Genomic DNA, 18,960 nt, shown 5'->3' with positions numbered 1-18,960 from the left:
TGCAAAAATCATGTAAGAGATTTTAATAATGGCATCAAACTTCTGGTGGCCCATTATTTTGTACTTGGCCTCCGATTAAGGATATTGATGAGAGAGAAAGTAAATTCTCATTATGGCAATGTTGACAAGGACATATGTAATGGAGTTAAATTTCATCAAAAATTTGCAGTGTGCCAGGCACTGTTCAAAGCTTTCTACATATATTTACTCATTTGATCAAACCACATTTTGAGATAGGTACTATTATTATACCAATTTTACAGATAATGAACTGAGGCGGAAATGAGGTGGGATGACTTCTCACATGGGAGGTAAGTGGTATAGTCAAGGTCCAGAGTCTTGCTTATAAACACTACATCACTACATTTTGTCTACTTTCAGTATGGAATGGGGCTGAAGACAGATTGCAGATTTAATATGTAAAGTGCCTCCATCCCACAGGTAGATTTTAAAGTTTGATCCTGGAGTTTAATAAACTATAAGGAAAATAGTAAATTTAAGTGATAAAAGGGCTTCCCTGGTGACTCAGATGGTAAAGAATCAGCCTGCACTGCAGGAGACCTGGGTTTGATCCCTGGGTCAGGAAGATCCCCTGGAGGAGGGCATGCCAACTCACTTCAGTATTCTTGCCTGGAGAATTCCATGGACAGATGAGCCTGGTGGGCTATAGTCCATGGGGTTGCAAGAAGTCAGACACAACAGCACAAGTGATAAAAGACATTTAAGGTATGTCACGTTAAATTTCTGTTTTTCCAGACTGGATACATTTTGAGTATCTGAGGTATTACTGTATTCTAGACAACTGAGCGTCATCTTTGGGCAGTTTATTTTTTGAAAACTTTATTTTGAGATAATTGTAGATCCACAGGAAGTTGCACAGAAATGTACGAGGAGGTCCTGTGCCCTTGACACCAAGCATCTCCCAATGTTCATGTCTTACATAAGACATTATCATACAATGTTAAAACTGGGAAACTGACATGGTACAAGTCCACTGTCACCAGTTACACCCATGCTCATTGTGTGTATGTGTGTGTAACTATGCAGTAACCACCATTATAATTAGCTACTTTACTAACACTGTAAGTGTCCAATCTGCTGTCCCTTTATAGTCAGCCCCCCATCTCTAATCCCAGATAGCCCCTAATCTGCTCTTTGTTTTATAATTATGTTACTTCACAGATGTCATAAGAATGGAATTATATACTATGTAACGTTTGGTTTCCCTCTTCAGCATAAATTCTTGGCAATGCATCTATGTTGTTGCATCTATCAGTAGTCTGTTCCTTTTTTCCTGTGGAGCAGTATATTCCACAGTATGTATCAAAGGGCATTTGTCTGTTTCCAGTTTTTGGACATTATGAATAAGACCACTATGAACATTTGTGTACAGAATTTTGTGTAAATATAAGTTTTCTTTTCTTTGGAATACATGCGAAAGAAAGCAGTTGCTGGTTTATACAGTAATTGCATGGTTACTGTTTTTGAGAAATTGTCAACCTGCCTTCTAGAGTAGCTGTACCATTTTATATTCCCATCAGTAAGGTATTAGTGACCCAATTTCTTGGCATCCTTGCCATCAATTGGTGTTATTGCTATTTTTAATTTTAGGCATTCTGATAAATGTGTGGTGATGTGTTATTGTGGTTTTAATTTGCATTTCCCTGCTTGCAAACTATATTAAACATCTTTTCATGTGCTTATTTGCCACCTTATATCCTCTTCAATGAAATGTAATTTTTGTGACTTTTGCCCATCTTTTAATTGAATTGTTTGAGTATTTTACTGTTCAGTTTTGTTGGTTCTTTATTTTGGATTCTAGGCCTTTGCTAGATATGTGGTTTGCAAACATTTTCTCCCAGTCTGTAGCTTGACTTTTCATTCTACTACACAAGTTTTTTTTTTTTTTTTTGCAGCCCCCACCCCGCTCCCCACTACACAAGTTTTAACAAAGCAGAAGTTTTACATTTTCAAAAGGTCAAATTCACCATTTTTTCCCTTTTAAGGGGTGATTTTGGTATCAAGTCTAAGGACTCTTTGCTTAGTCCTAGGTACTGAAGATTTTCTACAATTTTCTTTTCTAGAAGTCTTATAGTTTTATGTTTCACATTTTAGTCTTTGTCCTACTTGAGTTAATCACTGTAGAAGGTGTGAGGTTTAGGTCATATTTCCTTATTTTATTTTTTTGCCTATGGATATTCAACTGGTCCAGCACCATTTGTTGAAAAGATTATTTCTCCTCCATTCAATTGATTTTGCACATTTGTCAAAAAAATAACTCGGTATATCTGTGTGGATCTGTTTCTGGGTTCATGTTTTGTTCCATTGCTCCATTGTCTACCCCTCTACCAATACTATGTGGTCTTGATTATTGTAGTTACACAGTTAGTTTGAATATTGAGAAAAATGATTCCTCCCACCTATTCTTTTTAAAAATTATTTTGGCTGTTCTTTCTCTCGCCATATAAATTTTAGCAGAAGCTTGTTAATGTCTACCAAAGTCCTTGCTGAGATTTTTGTAGGAATTTCATTATATCTATAGACTAATTTTAAGGATTGACATCTTTCGTTATGTTGTGTTTTCAAATCCAGGAACACAGTTATTCTTCCACGTATTTTAGGTCTTTGATTTCTTTCATAAGTAGTTTATGATTTTCATCATATAGATACTGCTTTTCTTTAGAAAATTTGTAAATGGTTTTGAGTTTCAGGTTTCAGTTTATACTTTGTTGTCAGTATATAGGGATGTAGTTGATTTCTGTGTTGATAATATATCCCTTGACCTCAATGAAATCATTTATTAGTTCTAGGAGTTATTTTTGTAGACTCAGATTTTCTACATAGACAATTATATGCTGAATTTTTTTAAGTATTTTTTCTCTGTCAATGGATATACTCATGTAATTTTTCCTCTTTAGCCTGTTGATATGGTAAATTTCCCTGATTTTTTTTGGATATTGAATCAGCCTGCATGCCTGGAATAAATCCTACTTGTTCATTGTGTATTATTTTTTGATATATTGTTGGATTTAATTTACGATTGGCTCTCCACATCCTCATGCTCTGCATCTGCAGATACAACCAGCCACAGGTCAAACATATTAAAAAAATTCCAGAAAGTTCCAAAAAGCAAACTTTGATTTTGCTACTTGATGGCAGCTATTTTCATAGCATTTACATTGTTTTAGGTATTATGAGTAAAGAGTTAAAGTATACCTGAGGGTGTGTGTGAATTGTGTGCAAATACTGTATCATTTTATGTAAGGAACTTGAACATCCCAGGGGTTTGGTATCTGCATGTGTTCTAGAATCAATCCCCTATAAATGCTGAGGGACACCTGCTGTTGTTGTTCTGTCACCAGGTCATGTCCGACTCTTTGCGACCTCATGGAGTGCAACACACCACGCTCCTCTGTCCTGCACCATGTCCCGGAGTTTGTTCATAAAACACAGTGATAATTGTTCATTGGAAACGTCCTGGGATATAACACAATCCTGAAGTCTGTCAGTGTTTCGTGAAAAGGAATTTAATCTCGTTCAACATAGTTTCAGTGATAGTGAGTGTTCTCTTGGTCTGACTCCTACAGTACAAACAATATATAATGCAGGACCTATGGCAGTGGTTTTCAGTTGCACTCTGTAAGGGAAGGTGGAAGTGGGAGAGACGAGTCAGCAGTTACGATTCCCAGTCTTTGTCTCTTTTTTTAATCCTATGATCTGCCTTTTACTAATTTTAAAAAAATCAGGTGTTGACTTTGAATTAAGGCCTATGTGGAGAGGAAAGAAAAAAAACAACTGCCCAGACCCTCCAGTTCCCTTTCCCATCGGATCTACACCCTGGTCTTGGTGGTTGTAAAAGGAGGAATAGTAGTATGGAAACTGTGCTCGTGGTGTGTGCTGTACAGCATGTGGGCTAGTTTCAGACAAGGTTGACTCTTCTTGGAACTTGTTTTCTCCACCCCTTAAAATGGAGTAATCTTAGGCTTAAAGGGAGACTATATGTGAAACTGGCAGTTGGTATAGTAATTGCTGGCTAATATTTTTGTATTTGGGAGGGATATACCAATAGCTTTCTTGCCTCCTGGTTGATACTTTTCTCCCCCTAAGACCTGTTGCCGGTAAAGCTGTCTTCATCTGTGGGGATCTACAGAGTTGGGTGAGTTGAATGTCTAGCTGAAGCTTTATCACAACTTCCATTTGACTTGTTAAGACTCTAAGCAGTGTAGCCCATAGATGAAGATACTCAGTGTGTAAAAGTCCTGTCTTTTTAATGTATCATTTACATCTGGCTTTCCTTGGAAGCTGTGTTTATTGGCTGTTCATAACCAGATGACAAAAATGTTTGTGACTTGGTCTGCTAGATTTTGCCTGCACTAAGGCCAAGAGCACATCCAGAGAGTAGAATGTAGCAGCTGTTATGTCTTTACCTTGAGGACTGTGAGGGCTGACTGTTGCTCACGCTCGGTGGTTTTGGGTAGCCATGGAGTCTTACCCACCCCTCCTTTGAGAGTGGGTGATGATTGGGTAGAAACAGGTAGTTCTGTCTAGCTTGGTATTTTTTCAGGCTGTGACTGGTCTAGGATGAACCCTAATCTGAGTGGACATCTGTGGATGATAAATGCAGATATGGGACTGAGACCAAAAAAAAAAAAAAACAAGCAACTGCCCAAAGACGCTGCTCAGGGATCAAGATTTTTTAACGAGGAGAGAAAATGTAGAAATGAAATAGGAAATATCACAGCCAGTCGTGCCACCATCAAGAAGATACTATTAATAGTATCTTTAAAACCATTACAATTACTATGAACAACTTTATTCTCACAGATTTGACATTTGGAAAGATATGGGCCCAAGCTAATTTCTAGGTTTTATACTCTTCCTGGTCTGGACCTTGTATCAAAAAATTATGCTTTATCCCACCTAAATTTTCTAGTTAAAGAAAATTGTTCAAAATTTATAAACAAGGCAAAGAGTGGTCGAGGCAAAGAGTATCCTTTTAATGTCTTAGTGGACTATTTTTTACAGATCTTCTCAGTAATTTATTTAACCATCTAGGGCAGAGGTTGGCAAACTTTTCCTTAAAGGATCAGATAGTAAATATTTTAAACTTGCTGTCCATGTAATCTCTGTTACAGCTACTCAACGCTACTGTCATAGCCTGAAAGCAGCCATAGAAAATGTTTAAATGAATGGACGTGGCTGTGTTCCCAAAGAGCTTTATACCTTGTTTTATTGTGCCTCACTTTATTATGCTTTGCAGATACTGCGTTTTTACAGATGGAAGGTTTGTGGCAACCCCGTGTTGCTCAAGTCTATCAGCACCATTTTTCCAATAGCATTTGCTCACTATTCTCACAACATTTCAAATTCTCATAATATTTCAACCTTTTCCATTATTATTATATTTGCTCTGGTGATCTGTCATCAGTGATGTTAGTATTGCCAAAAGATTACGACTTGATGAACAGTCAAATGATGGCTAGCACTTTTTTTTTAGCAATAAAGTATTTTTAGATTAATGTATGCACATTGCTTTTCAGACATAATGCTATCATATACTTAACAGTATTGTGTTAACGTAAGTTTTGTGTATACTGGGAAACTAAAAAAATTCATGAATTTTATATTATTGAGATATTCACTTTATTGCAATGTTTTGGAACAAAACCGTCAACATCTCAGAGGTTTGCTCTGAGATGTTTATAAAACCATGTGGCCAGCCTGCAGGCCATAGTTATGTCAACCTTGCAAAAGGAGGATGTCCTTTTTCACTCATTATTTGCTATGATTCAGAGCCCAGGGTGAAATTAAGGTTAGCCTCTGAATTTTTTTCCTAGTAGAAAGGTGAATGATTTACATCCTAAATTTATGCTTTTATTGTCCTTCAGGATACGAACTAGTCTTGTATCTAATCTAAAAATGCTATTCTAACATTCTCTTTCACATGGTTTCACATGGGATTTTCCAGGCAAAAATAATAGGGTGGGTTGCTATTTCCTACTCCAGGGGGTCTTCATGACCCAGGATCAAACCCCAGGTCTCCTGCATTGCAGGAGGATTCTTTACCTTCTGAGCCACCAGGGAAGCCCTTCACATGGTTATAGAGACCCAGCTCCCCCGGTGCTTCTGGAACAGGCTCTCCATCCTGCTGGTGCCCTCATCAATGAGTGAGACAAGTCATTGACTTGTGTTTTATGAGAATTAAAAAAAACTTTCTGAAAAGAATTCTTTCACATCCCATGTACAAGGTCCACCCTGTTATGATGATTTTTCTCTTCCCCCATTAGGTGACATTCAACAGAGATCTAGTAATTTTTATAAGCATTTGCTAAATATTTGAGATGTTTTTTTAAGATGGGAAGTTACTGCAGGGTGTGTGGATTCTTATCCGTTTTTTTCTCTGTTTCTCCCTCTTCCTTCCATTTCTCTTTCTCATTTCCTCCTTTTTGGAACACTGACCTTTTCTTTCCTTTCTTAAATTCTCTCTTTTATATGGAGTAGTTCAACTGAATGAAGGCCTTTAAACTAAAATGAACTTTCCTCTTAATAGAGCTGTGAAGTTAATTTTTTTTCTCTTGCTGCATTAAGAAATTGTTTTTTGAAGTAAACTCTTGGTTGATTTATATGTTTTTCATTTGTCTCTTTCACAATAGAAGTGTTTCAATGAACAGGTATTTGGGAGAACACAGCATTATCTGCTAATGTAATTATTCTAGCAGTAGTTGAAATAGGTTTTTTTTCGGCTCCAAAAGTTATTGTTTTCTTTTCTAAAATGTTCTTCAGTATTTTGTTGCTGTTTCTATACCAGTTATACAATGACTCATTCAATCCCTTCTTCTTGTCGATGATCTCACCTGTAAGATTTACATTTATAATATTAATTTAGTGAAAAGAAGCAATATTCACCACTTCTTGAATTCAACTCAGTCTGCACATGCATGAGTATTCAGAAGCACACACACTCTGCTTTAGTGCGTATGTTTCTTCAGATACAATGTCCATGTGTTTTGTGTGCTCAGTTGCTGAGTTGTGTCTGTCACTTGCGACCCCATGGACTGTAGCCCGCCAGGGGATTTTCCAGGCCAGAATACTGGACTGGGTTGTCACTGCCTCTTCCAAGATGTCTCTTTCTCTCTGCATTGGTAGGTGGATTCTTTATCACTGTACCAAATAGCAGGTCTTTTTTTTTCAAGTTTTTAGTGACAGTTCTTGAAAAAAATTATTCCAGGAATAAGTAATTTCTAGAGTGGTATTTTTATGCTTTAAGAAATTTGAAAGTCCCTTAGTTGTGCCTGCTTGCATGAATACCAACTGTCTAGTGAAAACTCAAATGTAATATTCTATATTAAGGAAAAGACTTTAATAAGGATAGAGTCTTAGTTGATGGATTTATTTAGTTCAACAATAGTTTCTTAGGCGCATACAGTACTAAACATAGCATCAGGGATGGAAGTCAAAGCTGAATCAAGGACATCATGTTGGTAGCTAGAAATTTATGAAAGGTATCCAGATACTGATTTGTTTCATGAGGATATTCTATTTGGATTATTTCTAATATTATGATACCTTTGTTATCTTCAGTTAAATCTGTGTTTCTCTGAGATTCTTTCCAGTGCTTTTGGTGATAGTGGGGATATAAAAAACAAAACAAATAAAAAACAAAAGCAAAAATACATTGATCCAGATGTTAACTCTAGTCATCTTGTTTATGAGATTTAAATAAAATAGAGACTTCCCAATACTCTGTAAGAAGCTCAGCACTTGGTCATGATTTCAGCAAGTTCCTTTAAGTTTATAGGTTTCACTCCATTGATTGTTTCCTTTGCTGTGAATCAGTTTTCTAATTTTATACAATCTCACTTATCTATTTTTGCTTTTGTTGCGAGTGCTTTTGGGGTGAGATCCAAAATATCATTGCTCAAGCCAAACTCAAGAAACATTTTTCCTACACAGTCTTCCAGTAGTTTGACTGTTTCAGGTCTTATGTTCAAGTCTTTAATCCATTTTTGAGTTGATTTTTATATATGATGTGAGATAAGAATACAATTTCATTCTTCTGCATCTGGGTATCTAGTTTTTCCACCACGTATTGAACACTTATTCCTCCTTTTGTGTTTTTGGTACCTTTGTTGAAGATCAGAAATGTATCTCTGGGTGTGGATTTATTTCTGAACTCTCCTTTCTGTTCTATTGGTTTGTATTGTGGTCTGAATGTTTGTGTTCCCTGCTAAAGCCATATGTTGAAATCCTAACACACAAAGATGATGATATTAGGTGATAACATCTTTGGGAGGTGCTGAAGTCATCACAGTGGAGCCCTCATCATGCTGCTGCTGCTGCTAAGTCGCTTCAGTCGTGTCTGACTCTGTGCTACCCCATAGACGGCAGCCCACCAGGCTCCCCCGTCCCTGGGATTCTCCAGGCAACAACACTGGAGTGGGTTGCCATTTCCTTCTCCAATGCATGAAAGTGAAAGTGAAGTCGCTCATTCGTGTCCGACTCTTCGCTACCCTGTGGACCGTAGCCCACCAGGCTCCTCCGACCATAGGAGTTTCCAGGCAAGAGTACTGGAGTGGGGTGCCATTGCCTTCTCCACTCTGTCATGGGATTAGTGTTTTATAAAAGAAGCCCCATGGGGATCCCTAACCCCTTTTACCATGTGAGGACACAATGAGAAGTACTGGCTCTGAACAGGGAAGAGAGACTTCACCATAAAAATATTTGAATTTCTCTTAAAATGTTTTGAATTATTTCAGGGGCTCATGAAATGCCTTTATTTCTTTTAAGAAAAACAGAACTATTTTAATATACAATATTAACATATAAATATTGTATGAATATTGTTGCACTTTAAAAGGAAATTTAGCCTCTGCATTGGAAGAAAGAGACTGAGAGATGAATAGAGATTCCTGGTCTGGGGGCATGAAAGATAATTCCTCACAGTTAAGAGGAGAGGGACCAACACAGCCATAAACTCTAACTTATAAAAGGCAAAAGTACCTCGGGCCTACTGTGGTCCTGCTTAGAAATACTATAACTACAACTGCCTTTTAACCTTCAAAAATAATCACTATCTTAATTTTTTTTATTGGGCTATAGTTGCTTTAGGGCTTCCCTGGTGGCTCAGCAGTAAAGAATCCACAGGACATGCAGTTTCGATCCCTGGGTCAGGAAGATTCCCCTGGAGAGGGAAATGGCACCCTACTCCTGGAAAATCCCATGGACAGTGGAGCCTGGAGGGCTACAGTCCATGGGGTTGCAAGAGTCTGACTCAATTTAGCAACTGAATCACCAGCACCGCAGTTGCCTTACAATGTTGTGTTGATTTCTGCTGTACAACGAAGTGAATCAGCTACATATGTACATATATCCCCTCCCCCTTGGATCTCCCTTCCACACTCCGCCTCCCCACTCCATTCCACTCATCTAGGCCATCACAGAGCACTGGGGTGAGCTCCCTGAACTCCCTGCGCTATACGGCAGCTTCCCACTAGCTATTTTACATGGAGTAGTGCATATATGTCAATCCCAATCTCCCAATTGACCTCACCTTCCCCTTCACCCACTGTGTTCATATGTCCAATCTAATACATCTGCATCTCTATTCCTGCCCTGAAAATAAGGTTCATCTCTACCATTTTTGTAGATTCCACATATATGCATTAATATGTGATATTTGTTTTTCTTTTTCTGACTTACTTTGCTCTGTATGATAGATTCTAGGTCCATCCACGTTTCCACAAATGACACAATTTTGTTCCTTTTAGCTGAGTAATATGCCTATTGTATATAGGTAACACATCTTCTTTATCCATTCATCTGTCAATGGACATTTTTATTTTAATTGCTTATTACATTCTTTTACAATTTTATCACTCCAGTGTGCATCCCTAAATACTATTTTGCCTTGTTTTTAAACATTTTGTGATTTAAATTTATTTTCTTCTATAGGTCATTATTTCATCCCATTCTTTTCCTTAAGACCTGTCGAAGAACCTGAGTCCTATGACCTGTAGTTTTCCGCAGTTTGGCTCTTGCTGATTGCATCTCAAGAGTTAGTTTAGTTTTCTTTTGTCCTCTATATTTTCTGCAAATGATCAGTGAATACAGAGGCTCTATCATACTCAAATTCAATCCTGTTAGCAATGTTCTGTATGTGGTATTGTGATCCTTCATCAGGAGGCACATCCCATCAGGTCTTCCTTTTGGTAATTTTAGAAGCCACTGGTGCTCAATTCTACCAATTCTTATGCTAATATTTCTCTAGTTAATCTGGTTTTCTGCAGCTCATTATCCATAGATTCCTCAGGAAGGACTCAGGGACACTGTTCTTTGAGTTCCTGATGTTGACATTTTGTTTGTGCCTTTTTATACTTGGAAAGCAGTTTTTCTGGATATAAAATTTCTATTTTATGTGTTTTTTCCCTCAAGTACGTGGTGGTTAATTTCAGTGTTGATTTAGCTGGGTCACAGTGCCCATATATTGCCAAACCTTGTTCTGGATGATTTACATTCAGTGGACTTTGAGTAAAGCAGATTGCTCTGTAATGTGGGTGTGTGCATGTTCAGTTCTGTCTGACTCTTTGCAACCCCTTGGACTGTAGCCCATCAGGCTCCTCTGTCCATGGAATTTTCCAGGCAAGAATACTGGAGTGGGTTGCCATTTCCTACTGCATAGGGATCTTCCCACCCAAGGGATCAAACTCGTGTCTCCTGTGTCTCCTGCCTTGGCACATGAATTCTTTACCACTGAGCCACCTAATGTGGGTAGACCTCACCCATTCAGTTGAAGGCTTGAACAGAACAAAAGACTGACATCTTCCAAATATTTAATAAAGCCTGGTGCATAAGTGGTGTCCACTATTTATTTGCTGATTAGATAAATGAAGAATATAGCTCTCAGGGTCCTCTGAGCTCATCAAATGAATGCATTATGCTTTTGTATTCCTTGCTTACTAGGGTACTTTGCAAATAATATATTTTTTGATGTGGTGAATGATTTTAATTTTGATGATTCATATATTACATTATGGCCTTTATCTTGAACATTTTCAATATATAATTTTTCAATATACAATTATGGTATAAGTTTAGAAAAGTAAATTTAATTTATGACAATTTTAGAACTCTGGTTTGTAGACTAAGATCCATTAGAGTTGGATAGATCAGAGTTTTGTGTTTCAATGTAATAATGGTTTCCAACATAATAATACTAAAATCATGGCATCCCGTCCTATCACTTCATGGCAAATAGGTGGGGAAAATGTGGAAACAGTGTCAGATTTCATTTTCTTGGGCTCCAAAATCAATGTGGACAGTGACTGCAGCCATGAAATTAAAGATACTTGCTTCTTGGAAGAAGAACTATTTCAAACCTAGACAGTGTTTTAAAAGGCAGAGACATCACTTTGCCAACAAAGGTCCGTCTAGTCAAAGCAATGGTTTTTCCAGTAGTTGTGTATGGAAGTGAGAGTTGGACCATAAAGAAGGTTGAGCTTTCAAGAATTGATGCTTTCAAACTGTGGTGTTGAAGAAGACTCTTGAGAGTCCCTTGGACAGCAAGGAGATCAAACCAGTCCATCCTGAATATTTATTGGAAGGACTGATGCTGAAGCTGAAGCTCCAATACTTTGGCCACCTGATGCGAAGAGCTGACTCATTTGAAAAGACTCTGATGCTGGGAAAAATTGAGGGCAAGAGGGGAAGAGGGCGACAGAGGATGAGATGGTTAGATGGTATCACTGACTCAATGGACATGAGTTTGAGCAAACTTAGGCAGACAGTGATGGACAGAGAAGCCTAGCATGCTGCAGTCCCTGGGGTTGCAAATAGTCAGACATGAATTAGCAACTGAAGAAAAACAACAACAACAAATGTAACAATGGGCATCAGTGAATTATTTTTGATATTGTAAAAAATTTAACAAATTATATATTAACCTCAATAAAGTTGTCCAGATTAACTGATATCTTAGATTCTTTGATTTTGACCATAATTTCATTAAATGGTTAATCTGACACTCAGGATGATAGCTATGGGAAGTCTTAATCACTGACTAATAAATATTAAATAAAATTTAATAATTACAACTTTGAACACAGAATCTTCCAAAACATGGTACATGTGGGAGGGCTATATAAGTGTTTATTATCAGGGAAAGGAAATTATTTTTATGAATAAATTTTATTACATTTTATATTTCTAAGATTATATTTTCTTGTCTTGAAAGTTTAGTATTGGGAAATGTCTTGATAACTGAGGGTTCTGCTCAGTTGGTTTCCAGTGACTTATTTGAGATTATATGGTTAAATTTCCTAGGAGGAAACCAACTTCACAATTAAGTTTTTGGAAATATGCAAACTTTTTCAGTAACTTCACAGAGAATTGATGTTTTTTGTGTGAATTACTTTGACTTTCTGAAGAAGTTAATGCATGAAGTTCATCCTTCAGCAGCTCAAACTACAAACACGAGTCAATGACTTTCAAGAAATTTCTGCCTTGTTTCTGAGTAAGATAAAAAAGATGGATATTCTGGTTGTTTCTCAGAAGCTCATTTAAATTAGTACTCTAGTTTTGTTTTAGGGCTGATAGGGAAAAAGTTGTGTGTGCCACTTTATGTAACTCTAAATTAGCAAATAATTTGAATAACAATCATTTCCAGTAGTCATGTATGGATGTCAGTTGGATCATAAAGAAGGTTGAGCACGAAAGAATTTATGCTTTCAAACTGTGGTGCTAGAGAAGACTCTTGAGAGTTGCTTAGACTGCAAGGAGATTAAACCAGTCAATCCTAAAGGAAATCAACCCTGAACATTCATTGGAAGGACGGATACTGAAGCTGAAGCTCCAATACTTTGGCCATCTGATGCAAAGAGACAACTCATTGGAAAAAGACTCTGATGCTGGGAAAGATTGAAGGCAAAAGGAGAAAGGGGTGGCAGAGGATGAGATGGTTAGATAGCATCATTATCTATGCTATGACATAGCGTGTCAATAGACATGAATTTGAGCAAGCTCCAGGAGATAGTAGAAGACAAGAGGAACTGGGCCTGCTGCAGTCCATGGGGTAGGAAAGAGTCAGACACAACTTAGCCACTGATCAACAACATCCAGATTATGCAAACTATTTTTGGAAATTTGAAAATATAGGCTTTCAAAAAAAATAATGATTTATATGCCAAAACTCATGACTCATGACCCATGACTAAGCAATCTCTGCCACATTCTGTCATTCTCTATCCTAGCACATTATTTTACTTCTAGGTACTTGGGCTTTCCTGGTGGCTCGGTGGTAAAGAACCCACCTGCCAATGCAGGAAAAGTGGGTTTAATCCCTGCATTAGGAAGATCCCCTGGAGAAGGAAATGGCAACCCACACCAGTGTTCTTGCCTGGGAAATTCCATAGACAGAGGAGCCCAGGGGGCTACAGTTCACGGAGTCAAAAAGAGTGAGACACGACTTAGGTAGTAAACAACAACAACAACAACAACTTAACCCTTAAATATATGTTGAATGAACAAGTCTTAGTAATATAACCTTATGGAAAAAGATAAGCTGTCTAAATCTCAGTAGCTTTATCTGTGATTAATGGTCCTCTACTCTGACCCACTACACCGGCTTTTGTGAGATGTTTGAATTTTCTGTAACAGTTGATGAGATTATTAATGTTGGTTAACTGCCCCCCCCCCCCCCCACTAAGGGCAGAAGAATTGCCCAGGAATGTATTTTTCCCATTTTACTTTTCAGGTTCTTTTTATCTACCTGCATTGTAGGACTGCTTTGTTCATTTTTCCATGTATCCACTCACAGGACTATTTACTGTCCTGGAAATGTCCCAGAGGATTTATTTTGAATTAAAGTTATGATTTCATGTGTGAAAAGTATTCAATTGGGAGCAAGTTTAGTAAGGTTTATTCAAAATGTAAAATGACATGGTGGCTTTGGATCATAACTAATCGTAGCATTTGCTGAACACCGGAGGTAGTGTGTATGCTTTTTAGAAGCTAGTTATGCACAAAAGAAAAAATACCCAAGAATCAAATCAAACTTTTAATAATGCTCAATTGGAGTTCTGGTCATGTTTGAGCCATTCAGAGTCTAATCAGTAAAAGCCCCTTGAGTCAATAATTGCCTTCTCCTCGAATCACTGCAGGTATCTATTATGCTGTACATTATCCACATAGAAATGAGCATATGGTTATTGAACACATAACGAAACAGACTTTGTTGGAGAATGTTTCCTCTAGGAAGCCTTAAACCATTCTTGAGCAGACTATTATGCTGGCTGCCAGTATCCCTTCTGTTCCTGGGGTCATAGGAGGAATCACTGCTAATCCTTTGTATTAAGGACAGTGAATAAGCATGCTGTAAGAAGTTGAAAAGTTAGGAATTTATTTATTTATTTAGAGAGAACCATTGGAGTCGCTGAGTTGGACACAACTTCACTTTCACGCACTGGAGAAGGAAATGGCACCCCACTCCAGTGTTCTTGCCTGGAGAATCCCAGGGATGGGGGAGCCTGGTGGGCTGCCGTCTGTGGGGTCGCACAGAGTCGGACACAACTGAAGCGACTTAGCAGCAGCAGCAGCATTGTTATCCTCCATGAAGAAAACAGCAATAGTTGAAGTTTCTTAAAAGTTAGGAAAATACTTTTTCTCTCATGTATAACATTTCAAGGAACTCAAAAGTTGGGGAGAGGTTTTCTTCAGAGTGGATCAGACCCTGATCTGCAGTTTGTTGCTGTCTTTTTAAAAATAACAGCAACAAAAATACATTTGATATGTTTATACAAAGAAGGGAGGACAAGTTTTAAAAAAAGATGAGTAGGGCAAAATCTATGTTAACTTGAATCTGGCTCATTTCTGCTCTGAATTAATTGACTTTTCTCAGTAATACTCAACTTAAGAAGAAACAGGTAAATCAAAAGCATATATAAACAGTCACTTTATTTGAATCAATTAATTTAAATATTGTAAAACCTTATAATATTTTAACAACTGTGTACAAAGGTGTAAGCATTTTCAGATTAGCCAGAATACTCATCTTCTAAATATTCTGTAAAGTTAGGATGTAAATAAAATAATTTTATTTTATATCTATGATATATACATACATTCATGATTACACACACACAATCATGTATATATACATATAAAATGATACTAAAATATGAGTTTCAACCAAGTCTTTGAATTGAAAGACGTCAGATACTAAAGTAATTGGTGAAAAAACAAATAAACCAATTAAATGGATATCATTAAAGAATTTTATTTTTTAAAAAAAGGGTGACTGGTGAAACCAAGCATCCTGTAGGAGTTATGAAAATAAGGTTGAAAGTCAGATGAACAATTCTACACCTTGAGGATATACAAAATTTAGGGACAAGAAAATTGAAGGTGGATTTATGAAGAGGACATTTGGGGAGACTTATTGATGTGCTAAGTTCCCTTCCTTTCCTCTAGGATGAAGGTTGTGGGGTACCAGCCCTCACCTTGAGCTTGGTGAGAGAGTTTCAGTAGGGCCACTGAAAAGTATGGTATGTGTGGCCTGCAAGTGGGGGTTGGTGGATTGTTGTCTGACTTCCATCCGAGAAGTAGAAAGGGTGGGAGGTGGGGCTTTCCGGGTGGTGCAGTGGCAGAGAATCTGCCTGTAGGAGGTGCAAGAGATGCGGGTTTGATCCCTGGGTTGGGAAGATCCCCTGGAGGAGGGCTTGACAACCCACTCCAGTATTCTTACCTGGAGAATCCCACAGACAGAGGAGCCTGGTGGGCTACAGTCCATGGGGTTGCAAAGAGTCAGACACGACTAAAGCTGCTGAGTACAAACATGAGCAAGGGAACAACAGATGAGAGAGCCATACAATACAGAGAGGAAGGAGGTCAAGGTTTAGATTCCTGAAGGCCTGGGGAGCCTAAATTCAGCTTATAATAATTAAGAGATGGCCATCTCTCTCCTCCTGAAGCAGTAACCCATGAAGGAGCAGAAGATGCAGTTTAGAAGAATGAATAGACACACTAGCTGGTGAAAGAAAGAAGAAATCAGTCATCCTCTCTTCCCCCAATACAGTGTCTTATCTGAGGCTATTCTGAGCAGCATCCACATATCTGCAGGAGAGAAGCTGAATTTCATGCCAAAAATGAAGTTTTGATTATTACCTTGCTTAGACACATTCAATACGTTTTAGAGCTTTCTTTGTTAGGAGCTTAAAGTGATCATAGCTGTGACTGTTATCTAAGAGACACTTGAGTTTTCGCCCAGGGGCAGGGAAAGACATACTGGTTGCCTTTATTTGTAAATGTGTAGAAAAATGTCTGGAAGGACAAACATCCAACAGTTCAGAGACATTATCTTTTGGAAGTAGAAATTGGAGATATGGGGAATGGAAGCACTTGCATGTTTTACTATGGGTATTTCTTCTCCAAAATGGTAGAATTTGGAAAGAAAAATGGTAGAGTTTGAATTAATTTTACCTTTTTAAATTTGCATTTTCAAAATCTAACACATTTTCAGTTCTTATGCATGTATACTTATTTAAACAAACACTGTCTATGCACATAGTGAGTGTGTGTGATTTTTATTCCTTGGTTTGTGTAATAACTATTGAAAGCCTTATTTGTTTTTTTAAAAAAGTAACTGGCATGAGTAGCACTGAAATTCCACAACAGGCTCTTGTACTGGTGACCTCTGTGCAGGCATTCCTACTGCTTTATGTGCTGGCATCTCTAGTTTGTACCAGAAGGACACACCGTGCTTGGTTTCGCTATGAAATTCATGGAGCTCTCTGCTTGAAATAATATAAAAGACCTTTATTATTCAACCTGGGCATTCATCTATGCAACCACATCTCCTTAGGGAAATGCTGGAAAATGGGATTTTCGTGGCCTTCTCTCCTGTTTGACTTTTCTTCCCCACCACCACCCTGCTTCCTTTCATCCTCGTCCAGGTATCTATTAGTTATCTCTTTCAGTAACGCTGCTCTGGCTGCATTGAAAGTGCTTTTTAATGTAGGAGATGTACTTCAGGCATAACACCAGGTCACTTTCTGAGTAACATTTTATGGGATTGATTAAACTTTAGCACCGTAACTGTTGACTTTACAGGCCAGAAAAGAGACTCAGCGTGTTCTGCTCTGAACAATCTGTGCCTCACAATTTTGAAAAATCAAATAGAGATAAGGGTCTAATGTGTTTGAAAAAAGAAGCTGTCATCTTTTTGTTGAGTCTTCTATAGTTCAAGGACCTCAACATTTAACATGAAAGAATATCTTTCACACTAATGGAGTTACCTTACAGTAAATATCTGTGTATAAAAGAAGATGGACTTTTAAATTGTAGGGTAAAGATGAAGATTTAAACTGACTTCCTCACTGCTTCACCTCTATCTGCTGAATTCCCCCTCTTTTGCTGTGGGTGCATGAAGGTATGTTTGCTCTTGGTAGAGTTTCTTAGGTTGTGAGATGATGCATAGCTAATGATTTTTTTTTAATTAGAGAAACATCTTTTGGGCTAGATGGCTCAGATGGTAAAGAATGTTCCTGCAATGCTGGAGACCTGGGTTTGATCCTTAGGTTGGGAAGATCTGCTGGAGGAGGGCATGGCAACCCATTCCAGTATTCTTACTTGGAGAATCCCCACGGACAGAGGAGCCTGGTGGGCTACAGTCCATGGGGTTGCAAAGAGTCAGACATGACTGAGTGGCTAAGCACAGCACATAGCAGTGAAATCATGAACCAAAAGCAAAATTTTTTTTCATCTGTTTTGGAACTTGGAAATCCAAATCATTGACTTTATCTGCACATTAAGGTCTGTCACCAGGCGGCTCAGTGATGTGGTCCACAGTTAGCAGAAACATGCCCTAGAAAGGAAAGGAAAATCTCATTAGTTCAGACAGTTGACTTTTTTTTTTTATTAATTAATTTATTTTAGTTGGGGGCTAATTACTTTACAATATTGTAGTGGTTTTTGCCATACATTGACATGAATCAGCCATGGGTTTACATGTGTTCCCCATCCTGAACCCCCCTCCACCTCCGTCCTCATCCCATCCTTCTGGGTCATCCCATTGCCCCAGCCCTGAGTACTTGTCTCATGCATCGAATGGCGTTCTGTTTCACATATGATAATATGCATGTTTCAATGCTATTCTCTCAGATCGTCCCACCCTCACCTTCTCCCACAGAGTCCATAAGACTGTTCTGTGCATCTGTGTCTCTTTTTCTGTCTCGCATATAGGGTCAGATGGTTGACTTTGAACAGTGCCACCTTAGCTAAGTGGAAGCTGTGTCTCCCAGAATTTACTTCCTCTGTGATTCTTGGATTAGGGTTGACCGGAAGGAGCTGGGTGAACACTGGCAGACAGAAGCCCAGCAGCAGCCACTGCACATGGCAGGTTGGCTAGCAGAGCTGATGTGCTGGAAGGGCCTGTGGGGATGACTGATCTGCTGGCTCATGTCCCTGGTAGGGGCAGCAGCTGGACCCCCAGTCCCACCAGCTCTAGCTGCATCAGCAACTTCTGCTTCTCTGAATTGTAGTCCAGGTCCCTGTGAAGCTCAAAGGCAGACAGAAGGTTGGTCACCTTCATTATTGGGTTAGATGATGTGAGAGGCGGGTGTGTGTGTGTTAGTCACTCAGTCGTGTCCAACTCTTTGTGACCCCATGGACTGTAGCCCGCCAGGCTCCTCTGTCCATGGAATTCTCCAGGCAAGAATACTGGAGTGGGTTGCCATTTCCTTCTCCAGTGAGAGGCAGGTACAGGTTGAAATTTGTCCCTGCTTTCCTCCAGTTTGCATCCAGCTTTTCTTGACTGCTTGTCCTACTGACCTTCAGCAACTTCAGATTCCCCACCGGATACAGAGCGTACACCCTTCTAGCAGCCTCTTTGTCTTATACAATGCATGTTGTCAATCTTAAATTATCTATCTGAAAAAATTGCCATCTCAATTAACTTCATTTTTCAGCTCT

General features: G+C 38.5%; 2 non-coding genes across 2 annotated transcripts; both read left to right on the top strand.

Annotated features, from left to right (window-relative positions):
- The first annotated feature begins 3,803 nt into the window (after window positions 1–3,803).
- On the top strand, window positions 3,804–3,929 carry LOC145521852 (small nucleolar RNA SNORA61). The gene has a single exon (XR_014065744.1). It is a non-coding gene; the product is annotated as a small nucleolar RNA SNORA61 (small nucleolar RNA).
- Window positions 3,930–4,570: 641 nt separating this feature from the next.
- LOC145521920 (small nucleolar RNA SNORD99) lies at window positions 4,571–4,644 on the top strand. Its single transcript, XR_014065758.1, has one exon. It is a non-coding gene; the product is annotated as a small nucleolar RNA SNORD99 (small nucleolar RNA).
- Window positions 4,645–18,960: the final 14,316 nt, after the last annotated feature.

This window comes from Giraffa tippelskirchi, chromosome 1, assembly GCF_054371585.1.
Source record: "Giraffa tippelskirchi isolate mGirTip1 chromosome 1, T2T-mGirTip1v1.2.pri, whole genome shotgun sequence".
In the NCBI taxonomy this organism is placed as follows: Eukaryota; Metazoa; Chordata; class Mammalia; order Artiodactyla; family Giraffidae; genus Giraffa; species Giraffa tippelskirchi.
Note: the sequence above shows the minus strand (reverse complement) of the source record. Positions and strands in the feature narration are given on the sequence as shown.